This window comes from Felis catus, chromosome B2 (assembly GCF_018350175.1).
Source record: "Felis catus isolate Fca126 chromosome B2, F.catus_Fca126_mat1.0, whole genome shotgun sequence".
Classification (NCBI taxonomy): Eukaryota; Metazoa; Chordata; class Mammalia; order Carnivora; family Felidae; genus Felis; species Felis catus.
Genome location: NC_058372.1, coordinates 10,959,941 through 10,974,839, shown reverse-complemented (window position 1 = coordinate 10,974,839; position 14,899 = coordinate 10,959,941). Strand labels below are relative to the sequence as shown.

General features: G+C 40.1%; 1 protein-coding gene across 2 annotated transcripts in view; it reads left to right on the top strand.

The window, feature by feature from the left end:
* RNF144B (ring finger protein 144B) overlaps positions 1-14,899 on the top strand; it is a 186,521-nt gene that overhangs the window by 70,874 nt on the left and 100,748 nt on the right. Inside the window, exon 1 of one of the 2 annotated variants that reach the window (XM_006931411.5) lies at positions 12,187-12,319. The exons of the other annotated variant lie outside the window; for it this stretch is intronic. The gene's annotated coding sequence lies outside the window, so the exon portion shown is untranslated. Of the gene's footprint in view, positions 1-12,186; positions 12,320-14,899 lie in introns of those variants that run through there. 2 annotated transcript variants of the gene reach the window in all.

Genomic DNA, 14,899 nt, shown 5'->3' with positions numbered 1-14,899 from the left:
AAAAAAAAAAACAAAAAAAACAAAAAAAAACATAGGAGTTTGGACATATTATATAATGATAAAGGGGTCATTTATCAAGAAGATATAACAGTCGTAAATATATATGCATCCAACATCAGAGCACCTAAATACGTTTAGCAAATACTAACAGATCTGAAGGAAAAAATAGACAACAGTACAATAATAGTAGGGGACTCCCATATCCCACGTTACAATGGATAGATCAGCGAGACAGAAATCAACAAGGAAACATTGGACTTAAACCATACTTTAGACCAAATGCACCTAACAAACATATAAATAGGATATTCTGTCCAACAGATGGCATACATATTCTCAAGTGCACATGGAACAGTGTCCAGGATAGATCATATGATAGGTCACACAACAAGTCTTAGCCAATTTAAGAAGATTGAAATCATACCAACTATCTTTTCCAACCACAATGGTATGAAACTAGAAATCAGTAACAGAAGGAAAGCGGGAACGTTCACAGATATGTGGAAATTAAACAATGTATTTCTGAACACTGATGGGTAAAAAAAAAAAAAAGGAAAATATAAAAATATTAAAATGTAGGAAAATGGAGACATATCATACCAAAACCTATAGGATGCAGCAAAAGCAGCTCTACAAGGCAAATTTATAGCAATCAGTGCCTACATGAGGGTGAAAGATCACAGAGGGGTGCCTGGTGGCTCAGTTAAGCCCACGTCATGATCTCATGGTTCATGAGTTTGAGCCCCGCGTCAGGCTCTGTGCTGACAGCTCAGAGCTTGGAGTCTGCTTCAGATTCTGTGTCTCCCTCTCTCTCTGCTCCTCCCCCACTCACACTCTGTCTCTCTCTCTCTCTCTCTCAAAAATAAACATTAAAAAAATTAAAGAAAAAAGGTCACAAATAATTTTATGTCTCAAGAAACGAGGGGGAAAAAAGGAACAGCCTAAGCTTAAAGTGAGCAAAAGGAAGAAATAACAAAGATCAAAGCAGAAATAAATGAAATAGAGGCCAGAAAAACCATGAAGAACATTAATAAAATTAGGAGCTGGTTTTTTGAAAGGGTAAATAAAATTGACAAACTTTTAGCTAGACTAAAAGAAAAAGAAGACTCGGGGCACCTGGGTGGCTCACTTGGTTAAGTGTCCAACTCTTGACCTTGGCTCAGGTCATGATCTCACGGTTTGTGAGTTTGAGCCCCACAACAGGCTCTGCACTCACAGTGTGGAGCCTGCTTGGGATTCTGTCTCTCCCTCTCTCTGCCCCTTCCCCACTTTCTCTCTCTCTCTCTCTCTCTCTCTCTCTCTCTCTCTCTCTCTCAAAATAAATAAACTTAAAAAAAAGAAAAAGAAGACTCATGTAAATAAACTCAGGAATGAAAGAGAAGACATTGTAACAGATAAAACGGACATGTAAAGGATGATAAAAGATTATTATGAACAGTTATGTGCAAACAAATTGGAAAACCTAGAAGAAATGGATAAATTCCTAGACACATACATGGTGCCAAACTAAATTATGAAGAAATAGAAAATCTGAACAGACCCATAAGGACATTGAATTAGTAATGAAAAACCTCCCAGCAAAGGAAAGTCCAAGATGAGAAGGTTTCACTGGAGAATTCTACCAAACATTTAAAGAGGAATTAACACCATTTCTTTTCAAACTCTTTCAAGAATTGAGGAGTGAACACTTCCAAACTCATTTTTTAAAGATTTTATTTTTTTATTTTTATTAAAGAAATTTTTTTGCATAGTTGTTTTATTTTTTTTTCAATATATGAAATTTATGGTCAAATTGGTTTCCATACAACACCCAGTGCTCATCCCAAAAGGTGCCCTCCTCAATACCCATCACCCACCCTCCCCTCCCCTCCCTCCCACCCCCCATCAACCCTCAGTTTGTTCTCAGTTTTTAAGAGTCTCTTATGCTTTGGCTCTCTCCCACTCTAACCTCTTTTTTTTTTCCTTCCCCTCCCCCATGGGTTTCTGTTAAGTTTCTTAGGATCCACATAAGAGTGAAAATGTATGGTATCTGTCTTCTCTGTATGGCTTATTTCACTTAGCATCACACTCTCCAGTTCCATCCACGTTGCTACAAAGGGCCATATTTCATTCTTTCTCATTGCCACGTAGTACTCCATTGTGTATATAAAGCACGATTTCTTTATCCATTCATCAGTTGATGGACATTTAGGCTCTTTCCATAATTTGGCTATTGTTGAGAGTGCTGCTAGAAACATTGGGGTGCAAGTGGCCCTATGCATCAGTACTCCTGTATCCCTTGGGTAAATTCCTGGCAGTGCTATTGCTGGGTCATAGGGTAGGTCTATTTTTAATTTTTTGAGGAACCTCCACACTGTTTTCCAGAGTGGCTGCACCAATTTGCATTCCCACCAACAGTGCAAGAGGGTTCCCGTTTCTCCACATCCTCTCCAGCATCTATAGTCTCCTGATTTGTTCATTTTGGCCATTCTGACTGGCATGAGGTGATATCTGAGTATGGTTTTGATTTGTATTTCCCTGATGAGGAGCGACGTTGAGCATCTTTTCATGTGCCTGTTGGCCACCCGGATGTCTTCTTTAGAGAAGTGTCTATTCATGTTTTCTGCCCATTTCTTCACTGGGTTATTTGTTTTTCGGGTGTGGAGTTTGGTGAGCTCTTTATAGATTTTGGATTCTGGTCCTTTGTCCGATATGTCATTTGCAAATATCTTTTCCCATTCCGTTGGTTGCCTTTTAGTTTTGTTGGTTGTTTCCTTTGCTGTGCAGAAGCTTTTTATCTTCATGAGGTCCCAGTAGTTCATTTTTGCTTTTAATTCCCTTGCCTTTCGGGATGTGTCAAGTAAGAAATTGCTATGACTGAGGTCAGAAAGGTTTTTTCCTGCTTTCTCCTCTAGGGTTTTGATGGTTTCCTGTCTCACATTCAGGTCCTTTATCCATTTTGAGTTTATTTTTGTGAATGGTGTGAGAAAGTGTTAAAGAAATTTTTTAATGTTTATTTTTGAGAGAGAGAGAGAGAGAGAGAGACAGAGTGTGAGCGGGGGAGGGGCAGAGAGAGAGGGCAATAAGAGAATCCGAAGCAGGTTCCAGGCTCTGAGCTGTCAGCACAGAGCCCCATGTGGAGCTCAAACCCACAGACCATGAGATCATGACCTGAGCTGAAGTCAGACGCTTAACCGACTGAGCCACCCAGGGGCCCCTTAAAGATTTTATTTTTAAGTCATTTGTACACCCACCGTCGAGATCAAACTCACAACCCTGAGACCAAGAGTCACATGCTCTACCGATTGAGCTAGTCAGGCACGTCCCAAACTCATTTTATGAGGCCAGTATTACCCTGCTACCAAAGGCAGATAAGGACACTACAAGAAAAAAAAAACACAGGCCCAAATCCTTGATGAATATAGATGCATAAATCATCAACAAAATATGAGCAGACTGAATTCAGCAGTGCATTAAAAGCCACATGAACAAGTGGGATTTATTCCTGGGATGCAGGGATGTTTCAACATACAGAAATCAATCAATGTGATACACCACAGTAATAGAATGAAAGACAAAAATCAATTATAATCTCAATATACAGAAATTGACAAAATGCAACATCCTTTCATTATAAAGACTCTCACCAAATTAGGTATAGAAGGAATGTGCTTCAACATAATAAAGGCCATATATGACGGCTTCACAGGTAACATCATACTCAATAGTGAAAAGCTGATAGCTTTTCCTCTAAGCTCAGTAACGTAACAATGACATTCATTCTTAACACTTCTATTTAACATAGTTGGAAGTCCTAGCCAGAGCAGTCAGGCAAAAAAAATAAAAATAAATCAATAAAAATTCTTGGATAGGAAGAAATAAAATTATCTATACAGAAAATCATAAAGAGTCCATCAAAAAAATAGCACTAGCAACAAATTCAGTAAAGTTGCTAGATACAAAATCAGCATACAGAAATCAGTTGCATTTCTATACACTAACCATAAACTATGAAAAGAAATAAAACAATCTCATTCTCAAGAGCACCAAAAACAATAAAATACTTAGGAATACATTTAACTGAGAGGTGAAAGATCTTCACACTGAAAACTTTAAGCTTCGATGAAAGAAATTGAAGAAGACACAGCTAACTGGAAAGATATCCTATGTTCAGGGATCAGAAGAATTAATACTGTTAAAATGTCCATCCTCTTCAAAGCCATCTATAGATTCAACTCAAATCCCTATCAAAATTCCAATGACATTTTTCACTGAAATTAAAAAAAAAATCCTGAGGGGCGCCTGGGTGGCGCAGTCGGTTAAGCGTCCGACTTCAGCCAGGTCACGATCTCGCGGTCCATGAGTTCGAGCCCCGCGTCGGGCTCTGGGCTGATGGCTCAGAGCCTGGAGCCTGCTTCCGATTCTGTGTCTCCCTCTCTCTCTGCCCCTCCCCCGTTCATGCTCTCTCTCTCTCTCTCTGTCCCGAAAATAAATAAAAAAGTTGAAAAAAAAATTTTAAAAAAAATCCTGAAATTTGTATGAAACTGCAAAGACCTGAATAGCCAAAGCAGTCCTGAGAAAGCGGAACAAGACCCCTGGCATCACACCCCCTTGCTTCACACCTTTACTACAAACCATGTGGTCTGGGCTTTATAAAAACAGACACATCGATCAGTGGAAGAGAACAGCCCAGAAATAAACCTTCACATGTACACTCAACATTTGACAAGGGAGTCAATAATACTCAATTGGGAAATAATAGGGTTTTCAATAAGGGACTTGAGAAAACAGGATATCCATGTGCAGAAGAATGAAATTGGACCCCTGTCTTACATGCTTGAAATAGATTAAAGATTTAAACCCAAGACCTAAAACCCGCAGAGTCCTAGAAGAAAACATAGGAGAAAAGTTCTTTGTCACTGGTCATGGCAATGACTTTCTGGATATGATACCAGAAGCACAAGCAACAAACACAAAAATTAGTAAGTGGAGCTGTACCAAACTGGGAAGCTTCTTCATGGCAAAAAAAAAAAAAAAAAAAAAAAAAAAGGCAACCTATGGGAGAAAATATTTGCAAACGAGGCATCTGATAAGAGCTCATACAAAAACCAAAAAAAAAAAAACCCCTAAAAACAGTCTGATTAAAAAATGGGCAGAGGAATTGAATACACATTTCTCCAAAGAAGACGTACAAATGGGCAACAGATACATGAAAAGGCGCTCAGCGTCACTCATTGTCAGGGAAATGCAAATCAGAACCGCAAGGAATGTCACCTCACACTAGTTAGAAGGGCTGACCTCACACAGACTAATAAGTGTTGGTGAGGATGTGGAGAAAAGGCAACCCTCGTGCCCTGTTGGTGGGAATATAAATTGGTGCAAGCACTATGGAAACAGTATGGAGTTTCCTCAAAAAATTAAAAATAGAACTACCGTATAATTCCACAATCCCACTCTTGGGTGCCTATTGAAAGGAATGAAAACAGTATATCAAAGAGATATTTGCATTGCCATGTAGCATCATTGACAATAGCCAAGCTACGGAAACAACCTCACGGCCTATTCATGGATAAATGAATAGAGAGGTGAGGTGCACGCACGCGCACGCGCGCGCACACACACACACACACACACACACACACACACACACATAATGAATGTGTTTGGGGGATCTGATATACAGTATGGTGATTATAGTTAATAATATTGTATTATATACTTGAAAGTTGTTAAGAGAGTAGATCTTTAATGCTCTTGCCATAAAAAAAGGAATGGTTATGTAAATTAGAGGAGATGTTAGCAGAAGCTACATGGTAATCATTTAGCAATATATAAGTGTATCAAATCAACACATTATGCACCTTAAACTTATACAATATTATATGTCATATACTTAATAAAGCTGGAAAAATGGAAATATATTACTTTAGAAATCTCACTACATTAGTACTTCCAAAAAGCACTACATTTTGTACATAATAGTCTCTCCTCTTCAGACTGTTATTTTGTGGTGAATTGTCATTTAGCAGTTTATCTTAAATGTATGAATTTAGCAATTTATATTTGTAAAAACATCCTAATTTTAGCTAATTATTTTTAGGCTGGATTATCCTAATGTAGTTCTGCTCTCTTATTTATTTATTTAATGTTTATTTATTTTTGAGACAGAGAGAGACAGAGCATGAACAGGGGAGGGTCAGAGAGAGAGGGAGACACAGAATCTGAAACAGGCTCCAGGCTCTGAGCTGTCAGCACAGAGCCTGACGCGGGGCTCGAACTCACGGACCGTGAGATCATGACCTGAGCCAAAGTCGGACGCTTCACCGACTGAGCCACCCAGGTGCCCCTCTGCTCTCTTATTTAAAATGCTCTGGTATCTTATCCCATCACCCAGCAATCATTAGGTTTATTAGTAGCCTAACTTTATGGCTCCTTCAAGATTATATTGTGTACTGTAATAAAAATGCTGAATCATCCTCATATTTGCGTATTTATGTATCTAATGTAATTTATTCCTCCAGAGTCTATCCAGTTAGCAAAACGAGCAAACATTTGAATTATTAAGGGCTGAATAAAATTCTTTCTGTTGTGGATCAATTTTTTTTCTTACTTTGCATTGAATCATCACTTAGTTTTCTTAAAAGGGCAAAAAATCCCAGCAGATCCATAAGCTGGACTTGTACTCCAGGGCATTGCACATTCTTACAGAACGAGATCAGAAATAGAGCAAAGGAATTATGTCATTTAGCATTGCCTCTTACAGGGTCTACGAAGGGAATAAAAAGGAGTACGTATTCTTTACCCTGTAAGCAGCAAACTCAGGTGTAATTTGGGTTAAAAATATAAATAGGTAAGTTTGATAATTTATTGTTTGAGAGGCTTATTGACTTATTATGGAGAAGTAACATATTGCTAACATTCAAACAGGTCTAGTTTGATCGATTGTTCCAGTTTGCTGGGACTGGGAAGTTTTCCGGGACACAGGAATTTCGGTACTAAAACAGGGAAAGTCCTGGGCAAACTTGGGCCAAGTCGATCACTATCTGGCTGGTCTGACCCGGGGACCGGCTCTGACATCTCTCTCAGTTCCAAATTAGACCTGTTCTCAGCAATTCCCATCATAATTGTAACCAGTAGTATTTGCTAATACCCCAGGGTTTGTAATTGCTTTCCTGATGAGAACCTGGAATCAAAGTGAGGACAGATGTGCACGCCCCACTGCAGAATCTCACCTGGTGGTCAGAGTTTAAGGAACAGGTGCCCCTTCTTACCTAAGTCTAGTTCTACTCTTGGACTCGTGTCCAGTCCCTTCCTATCTCCTCAGTGGCCTTTTTCTGTAATTTATCCTACACTCTCCAGGATCTTCTCTTTCACATTTGCTCTTGAACATGCATTAAAAAAAGTATTCGATGAATTCCACATGCCTCTGGGTACCAATTTATCTCATCTTTATAATCAGATACCTTGACCATGCTGCCTCCTTGCTACCTCCGTTTCCTAACCTCTCGCTTGCTTTCCAGCCGATTCCAAGCAGCATTCATTCCTTCCACTCTCTGAAACTTGTCTTATTGAAGTCAATATTGACTTTAATGTTATTGATCCAGTGGAACCATCTGGTCTTTTCCTTGCTTCGGCTTTTATCAGCATCTGATTCTGTAGTCTTCTCTTGGTTTCTCAGGACTTTCTCTTACTGTGGCTTTCAGGTACTACATTTGCTTGGTCCCTTGGGTTTCCTCCTACCTCTCTGGCTATTTCTTTTTTTATCTTTCACTATTTTTTTTCTTTGTTATCTCTTTCTCCTTTATTCACTAGTGCCCCCAAGGGGTTAGGTTCAAAGTCCTTTTCACCTCAGACTTGAATTACTCTGTAGATTATACTGTTACCATCCATGGCTTCAATAAATAAGCAGACACTCCTAAGTTGGTATTTTCATACACCTCTTGTCAAGAGCCTACTAGTTGTTTTCACTTGTATATCCTACCTTGAATTCATTGTGCTTAAATATGAACTTGGCTTTATCCACCCAATTGCTCTTATCAGAAACACGGAGGTCAGCACTGAGTTCTTGAACTTTCATTACTCTTAACAGATATAAGAAACAAGTTCAAGTACTGAGTTCAGAACTTTCAGTTCTATTAATCCCCTAGTTCTGTCAATTCTACTTTTTTTAAATGTTTATTTTTGAGAGGAAGAGAGAGAGAGAGAGAGAGAGAGAGAGAGCAGGGGAGGAGCAGAGAGAGAGGGAGACAAAGAATCTGAAGTAGGCTCCAGGCTCCGAACTGTCAGCACAAAGCCTAATGCAGGGCTCGGACTCATGAACCATGAGATCATGAACTGAGCCAAAGTCAGATGCTTAACCAACTGAGCCACCCAGGCACCCCAGTCAATCGTATTTCTTAATAATGGTGAAGCTGTTTACTTTTCTCCAACCCCATTGCTACCACCAGTCTCACTTCTCACCTGGACTACTGAAACAGATTCTTACCTAGAAGCACCTATATTAAATTTCGCTTCTGTTCAACCAATTTCTACACTGCAGTCGGGGTGCTATTTAAAAAGTAAAGATCTGGTGAAGTGAAGCTGTTTACAAAGGCTTCCCATGGGTTTTTAGTTCAACGTTTAAGCCTGGAAATTCCTTCTCGATCATCTGGTCTAATCTCAAAGCACTCTTCCTTAACTTCTCTATAATCCAGCCCCATTGAATAATTCTATACATTCTTCAAATGCACCAGGGTTTTTTTTTTTTGCCCTCTGCCCTTTAAATATGCAGTTTTCTCTGCCTTGAAACACTTTTTCATTTTATAACTCTATTTACTTTAGTATGTATTTCCTGGATCTTATTTATATCTAGGTCCCAGTTTAAAGGTCATTTCCATAGGGAGGTCTCTCCTCACCCCCATGGACCAGTATCTCAACTGTGGCTCCACAATAGAATCACCTGGGGACATGTTAAAATACCAATGATCCGCTTTACCTGTGCTGGGATAGGGTGTGAATCAGAATTACCTAGAGGTCTTGTTAAAACCACCAGGTAGCTCTAATGCTGCCTTTATGAGAACCACACTTGGAAACCATTGCTCCAAATTAGACTAAATTTGGGCTCCAGCCAAGTGCCTCTGTAGTATCTGTGCATCTCTTAGCATGGCACTCAAACGTTTTATTATGATCACTTTTAAGAAATGATCTTTTCTGCTAGAAAGGAAAGACAGTTCTCTCTTTGTGAAGTGAAGCTCTCTGGCTTTCTTGTTTACCTTTGTATCCCTAGGGTCTAGCACTGTGCCTGCCACACAAGGATTTGCTCAGTATTTGTTGAATGAATGAATAAAAGGCTATGTTTGAGTAAGAAGGTGGTATCTAGATGATCTACAACTCAAGGCAATAATAATATAGAGATAAAGCTGACGTTTTCTATTACCTATCTTTAATTTGTTTCTAGTTTATTTTTGGTTTTCATCCAAAATCTTATTGAGGGCAGTGCCTTGAGATGTCTATATTCTAATTCTTCTTTCTTAAAAAGCTTATTCATTTATTTTACAAGGGAGAGAGAGAGAGAGAGAGAGAGAGAGAGAGAGAGAGAGAGAGAGAGAGAGAGAGAGGGAGAGGGAGAGAGAGAGAGAATGAGAATCCCAGGCAGGCTCCACACTGTCAGCACAGTGCCTGATGTGTGGCTCGAACTCACTAACCGTGAGAGCATGATCTGAGCCAAAAGCATGAGTCAGATGCTTAATCGACTGAGGCACTCAGGTGCCCTTATTCTAATTCTCCTTCTTATTGCTACCACTACATTACTCTTAACAGATATAAGAACAAGTGAATATATTTTGGCTGATTGGGGTGCAGGACAATTCCATGAAGATCCGACACTTAATTGTGCTGTGTACATGTGTGTGCTCACATGTTTGTGTGTATGGTGGTATATAACTTACAAATGACTTAGGTAGAAGAGAAAGAAGACCAGAAATTGTGCCTTGGGTAGAGCTCCACTGCCAAAAATTTAATTCTCTAGAATCGACCAAGCAGAAACTTTCTTCAGCCCCAATAGGGTTGTAGAAGTGATGTTTTGGGGAATGTTCTGAATTGGATTAAAGTCCTTTTACTGCTTGCACACTATCTCGAATTTTGTTTTAAGTTTGATTTATTTTGAGAGAGAGAGAGAAAGAGCACAAGAGCAGGGGAGGATCCGAGGGAGAGGAAGAGAGAGAATCTTAAGCAGCATCATGCCCAGTGAGTATGGAGCTTGACTCGAGGCTGGATCCCACGACCACGAGATCACGACCTGAGCCAGTATCAAGTCGGACGCTTACCTGACTGAGCCACCAAAGCGCCCCCACACTATCTTGAATTTTCTATTTCTTGAGTCATATCAAAGATCAGCACAAATCATAGTTTGTATTTATAAGATACCATATGCTTATTTATTTTACATGTATTGAATACTTACTATATGAAGTATAATCCTAGAAATGAAAGACATTTTCTGCCTTCATTCACAGCTTAGGATGGGAGACATGCAAATCAGTGCTTAAAATACGGTGAGTAAGTGCTGTGGTAGAGTATGTAAAGACGACCTTGGAATATCCAAGCTCCCCTCCCAGACAAGTGGGGACCTGCTCTATTGCATTTCAGTAAGGGTATTAGCATGGGAGTTGTGGAAGGGGTACTTAATACAAGTTATCTTTTGTCTGTGGGGGTATATCTAGGGATACATGCTGACTCCTTACATGCAGACTTGTTTAAAGAAATTCCGGATAAAGAGGCTTATTGGACTGTTCAGTTCTTAGGGATTCATGCATGACATTCACAAAACTATGCACACTGGGAAATGTGCAGCATTTTCCATATGGACATGAATCTTCTAAAGGGAGAACTCATAGCTTTCTCCTTTCTCAAAAGGGTCTATGATTTCCACAGGGATTAGAACCATTTCTCTATTGTGTAAGCTGATGGAGAAGATGAATTGGTAAAGAAATGATCCTGTGGGGGCATCTGGCTGGCTCAGTGGGTAGAGCATGCGACTATTGATCTCAGGGTCATGAGTTCCAGACTATGTTGGGTGGAGAGTTTACTTAAAAAGAAAAAAAAAGTGATCCTGTGGTTAAGAGTTCCTGGAGGGATTTCCTTAGGACTTTCCCCATAAATACAGAAGTGATCTGTAATAGATGATACATTAAAAAGTATTTTAAAATCAAGCTATACTTGCCTATACTGGAGTATCCCAGTAAAAAACAAAAAACAAAAAAAAAAAACCTTGGATCGAATTATTCTGTAAACTGAAAAATTTAAGGAAAACATTTTTCTGTATTCATAAGTTCTATATATAACCTTCCTATTGAGATATCCATGGTGATGCCATTACAGCCACCATGACTACTGTCCCAAGGAATTCTAAGAGTTATCATTTCATTTGTATTTACCACATGCCAGAGGTTCTAGATATTTTTTAAAAATGTTTTATTTATTTATTTTTGAGGGGGAGGGGAGGGAGGGAAGGAGAGAGAAAACACAAGCAGTGGAGGGGCGGAGAGAGAGGGGGACAGAATCTGAAGCAGGCTCCAGGCTCTGAGATGTCAGCACAGAGTCTGTTGTGGGGCTCAAATCCACGAACCATGAGATCATGACCTGAGCTTGAAGTTGGACACTTAACCGACTGAGCCACCCAGGCGCCCCTCTAGATGTGTTTTCTGATTTTTACAACTACACATGGCAGTCATTATCTGCATTTTGTGGGTGAGAAGATCAAGGCTCAAAGAGGTTAGAAAATGTAGTCTCGACGAGACAGCTTGTATTTAGTAGAGCCAAGATCTGAACACTGCATTGGCAGATTCAAAAGTCTATGTTCTTTTCATAGCATGATACTGACTTACTTTATGGTAATGTGGTTTACTCAAGGTGTTTCTGATTTTAAATAACTGAAGTAAATTTGAACTGGCTTTAACAAAAACGGGCAATTTGCTTTAAGGACCAGGAGTGTCTTGAGGAATTCAAAGATAGGAATGCAAGTGGCTTCTGGAAGGAACTGGAACTGAGAAGTGGAAAGCCATCATTCTTTCTCTGACTCTTACGTTACCTCCTCTATTGCATCTCCTTTATTGTGCTTTCTCTGGATTTTTCTGTAGCTCATATAGATGATAGAATATGGCTGTGGCACGGCTTCAACCAAGTGCAGAGATTAGCTGTTCCTAAATCTGAATTCTGAATTCCTGGCAGAGAGAATCTGATTGGCTCTGCTGCAGACAGACATCTATTCTGGGTCCAGTCAGCTTTAACCAAGGAGGCAGAAGGCAGAATTACATCGTCCAGACATGACTGCCATGGGATTTGAAGGCAACATCCTTTACTGGTAGGAATGTTTAACTCTTGTCTTTTCTCACTCATCTGGTTTGACTACAGCCCATTCTGGGTACTCTAATTATTACATGGAGAAGTCTAAGAGTCCCTCTACTCCAGGTTTGACCCAAGGTTATAGCTCTTTGAAGAGAAAAGAAGTCTATGACAGACTTGGCTGATGTGTTGTCATGTCAATTTTTCCCCCTTTTGAAGTACATCACATCATTATTGTCCCTCCAGTCTTGTTCCTTATACCTTAATTGCCTTTCCACACACACATACACGCGCGCACACACACACAACTCACTCACACAGGAGTACCATTGCAGTATCTGCTCAGAAGAAATCATCTGCCGTCGGAGTTCACCTTTTGCCCTGGGCTACAGTACAGCAAACTACTGACTTTCTTTGCCAATATAAAGTGAATAAAACCCTCTCCCAACCTGTTGTCCTTATTATCTCTTTATGATAATGTTGAGAGCCCTTTCCCCTATAGTCGCTACCTATCTAGAAATGGGTCCAGTTACTTTCATTAGGCACAGTGGGAAGAAATTCACCTGGGGCTCTTAGGAGCAAATGGTCCAGGTCGTTTCTCAACTGAAGGAGCTTCTAAGGAAGGAGGTCAAATAGAATCACCCAGTTATAGACACCTATACTTTCTATATTCTTCTGCAGCTGTGAGGAGAAACTCAAGGGGAAAAATTTATTGTTACATTTTCTGGTAAGTGACCCAAACTAATGAATGCTAAGTGTTCCAAAAGTTTGTTTGTGGGTCAGTTGTTTAGAACTTAGAACTCATTTTACTATGGAAACGATATTATACTTGGTAGTTTACATTTCTAGCCATACCGTAAATGATCATTTGGTCTACAACATAGCTGAAATGCTAATTATTATCTCATAATTTACTTGCTCTTAAAATTGGGGTCTGGACTCTTTTGTGTCTAAAGCCTTGACTTCATTAGCTTCCCGAATACTAGTTCTCCTGAACTTCTCTAAAATTCGATATTCTCTGGAACCTTCATTTCCTCTCACTCTAAACGAGGTAGAGAGAAACACGGAGACATGCAAGTGATGGCTTGAGGGTGGCTCCACGTATTGAAAGATGCAGGGGTACTAGATGTCACAAAAGGAAGGATAGGAGTAGAGAGCAGAGAGTTTAATGTCCTTAGTGACTCCTCTCAAAAGGATAAGGGAGTCAGGGGAGGAGGACCAGGGAGAGAAGAGTGACTGACTGCCACATTTGATAAATAGGTATTGTTGTGAGTGCCTGTGTGTAAAATATTTATTAGCTTTTTCTTTCTTGCATGTACTTCTTTGAGTTTTTTTTTCCCCCTCGAGTAGCCTACAAAAAATTCATGATGAATTCTACAGCATTCCCCATTTGTTTAGCTGAATCCCTGAACTTAACCTCCCTGGGGTGAGGCATCGTGACTGCACGGAAGCCCTGACAGGTAACAGGAAGGCAGGCACCGGCCTCTGGTTGTTGTGTAATCACAATGTGCCTTCACGGGGATCCTGCATAAGTGTTTTTAGTAGATGATTTCATCTCCTTCTCTGACTTGGACCCAGACAACTTTACATTCTCAGCAAACAGATGGACAACAGGGTTGAAATAGGATCTTGTACTGAAATAGTCTTTGAGTCATACACTTTGACTGTTCACTTTTCCAGGAAACCTGCCTCCTCCTCCTTGCAGGAGGCCAATGCTGACAATTAATGTACTCAGAGTTGTTGGACTCTCTTCCCAATGTATGTTTGCTATCTTTCTTCTTGGTTAAGATGGGGCTTCCACTGAGATAGGAATATTGTCTGGTTTGCTCGGGCAAAACACCTGGCCTTTTGCCCTGAGTAGATGTTTAAGAAGTAGAATTAAAATGTTTTATACCAACCTTCTATTTTTGTCTTCCTTACAAAAAAGTTCCTGGTATGAAAAGAAGGGGGGTTGATTTCACCTGTAACTTTATTTGGGGAAGCAGGAGCACTGGCAGAGAGTCACTTGACCGGGTTATTAGGCGCTCGTCCATGTTGGGCCGGTACCTGCCTGTTTGACCCCAGGGAAGTCTGTTCAATTTTCAGTGCTCAATTTCCTCATCTATGAAAGGGGGATGATAAAGCCAACTGAAAGGGTACTGTGAGTATTCCGTGGGATGACGTTTGTGAGAGCATCTGATGCGCTAACATTGCTGTAGTAACAGGTTCTGATTTGTTTTCAGGGGTTGGAACTATCCTTCCTCTATACCCAGTTTATAATGGGCATGCAGTAATTTGCTTAAAGACTTGTTTATTCTAAACCTGGAGCATTGTACTCCATGCCTTTCGCTCAGTCCCTACAGAAAAGGTGTACGTTGTCCACGCCTTTGTCATTTCTGCCTTCATCTGAATTTCTGAACGCAGTATAGAACCAGGCCCTGTATAAATCAGGCATGGTGTAGATCACAACGTCTGCATCCTGCTCATTTGGATCATTTATTATGTTTTTGGATGAGAGCCCTAAGTTGATGTGATATCAACAGAACATCTTGACCGGTCTGAACTGTTGAACGGAAACAGTGGGCATGGAAAGGACAGGCGGCCACTCGAGTTTATCGTG